Here is a 2,432-nt window from a genome sequence, read left to right on the forward strand (position 1 = left end):
TAAGAATCAAACACATTGAAATACAGTACAGTCCCTACCTTATAGAAAATAGGACACAGGGCTGGAAAGATAGTTAAGTAGATAGGGCACTTGCCTTGCAGGCAGGCTGAGGGGACCCTTTTCCATCCCCAGCATCCCATATAGTCAGTCCCAGGAGCCAGCCAGGAGTGATTCCTGAGTGCAGAGCCAGGAGTAACCACAGACCACTGCTGGATATGGCTTAACAACGAATAAACCAAACAACAACACAAAAAGAATCTGAAATGCTAGGAGATTATTCTGGGGGGGCAGAGATATAGGGTGTGTTTCATCTTGGGTTCAACCCCTGGTATCACAGAAGGTCCCCTGAGTCCACTAGGAGTGATCTCTGAGCATAGAGCCAGAAGTAAGCTCTGAGCACAGTTGGGTGTGGCCCCCAAAATGGAAAAATAAATGAAAGAAAGTGATTTCTTATATTCCAGCCTACAAGAATTCTGGACTACTTGTATAGTCAGCATAAAGAAGTATTGACCCCTCTAGCTCCAGAAAGTATGATCTGGCCAGATTCACAGGAAAATGAACTAACTCCTGCATGAACCTATATTATTTATTTATTTGTTTTTCTGGGCCACACCTGGCAGTGCTCAGGGGTTACTCCTGACTCTACACTCAGAAATCACTGCTGGCTGGCACTGGGGCCCATATGGGATGCTAGGGTTTGAACCACCAGTGGTCCTGAGTTGGCTGCTTGCAAGGCAAACGCCCTACCACTATGCTATCTCTCTGGCCCCTGTATTATTTATTGGTGTTTGCTATATGGAAAGCACTATGCTAAACTCAAATCTACTGTTTAAAGACCAGAAAGATAGTAATGCTGGTAAGGCACTTGACTTGCATGCAGTGACACAGGTTTGATCCCCAGCACCACTTGTCATTGCCAATAATGATCCCTGAGTACAGAGCCAGGAGTAAACCTTAGCACTTGCCAGATATAATTCAAGCACCAAAACAAAAAACAATCACTTCCCCACAAATCTACTGTTTGACCCTCATAACTGTTACATGAAGTAGATACATCATTTATTTCCCAGGTGAAACAAGCACAAAAATTTTTAAGTAGAATGCCCAAGGTCACCCAGTATGTGTAGGAAAGGGCCTTTGAACCCAGATTTTTTGTTTCTTTGACCCAAATCTAGTGGTGTAGAATGGAGACTGCTCCCTTCTCAGTGCTTGGGTGTCACTCCCAGTGGTACTTGGTCATCATGTGTTGCCAGGGATTGAACTGGTGCCTCTGCATATTATCTTTTGAGCCATCTGCCCAATCCCAAATCTTGTGCTCTTATATTCACTATTCTGCTAATATTGTGAATTAAAGATGCAGCAGGTTCATGTCTGGAGTAATAGTAGAGTAGGTAGGGCTCTTGCCTTGACAAGGCCAAACCGGGTTTATATTCAATCCTTGGCATCCCATATGGTCCCCCATGTGTTGTCAGGAGTAACCCCTGAGCATCTCCGGGTGTGGCTCAAACAAACTAAAGCCAACCAAAGAAAAAAGATTTAATTCATTTTAATGGGTCTGTGAGCCCCAGTCCATGGCTGCAAGAGCCTCCCAGGCTTTGTTTTAATCATTTTTTGCACCTGGCCTAAAGCTGGACTCATAATCAGTCTGAAAGACATTATTAATTGAATGATGGCTGAGTAACATCATCTTTGTAGAAAGGACTGTCTCATTTGTCATTTTCCATAAGGTTCCCAGCGGCAATGCTCTTGTCTAGCAGGTAGGGTGTTTGCAGTCAGAGAGGACACAGTTGGAGGGGAGAGGGTACCCAGAGAAAATGTCAATATTAGTCCTGGAGTCATTTATTTGCAGAGACTTCTCCACCCTCCCTAAGCCTTAGTTACCGATCTGACATCCAGTGATGTTAGACCCCACCCTAGTATTAGTCCAGAAAAGAATATGCTCCTGGCATCTCCTTTGCTTGCACAGTAAGACTGGCCTCGCAGGTAGAACTGGGCATTGCCCTTAGCTTGGCCTTGCCCCCTCATCCCATGAGGGCAGCACTGGGGAGACACTTTGGGCATCCTGACCAATTGTCTTTCCAGCCTGCCTTCCTACCCAAAACTTGGTTTGACCTGGTTGCTGAAGGAGGTAAGAGTGCTCCTTGTGAGGCCGGAGAGATAGCATGGAGGTAAGGCATTTGCCTTGCATGCAGAAGGATGTTGGTTCGAATCCTGGCAGGCTCGGGGGACCATATGGAATGCCAGGATTTCTGATCATAAAGCCAGGAGTAACCCCTGAGCGCTGCCGGGTGTGACCCCCGCCCCCCCAAAAAAAGAGTGCTTCTTGTCCACTCTTGATTCAGAGATATGAGGTCTTCGATTTCCTTCCTAGCATCCTAGCAGCCTGAAAGTGTTCCTTTTCTTTATAAATATCATCTTTGAAACTTGTCAGC

This window comes from Suncus etruscus, chromosome 14, assembly GCF_024139225.1.
Source record: "Suncus etruscus isolate mSunEtr1 chromosome 14, mSunEtr1.pri.cur, whole genome shotgun sequence".
Classification (NCBI taxonomy): Eukaryota; Metazoa; Chordata; class Mammalia; order Eulipotyphla; family Soricidae; genus Suncus; species Suncus etruscus.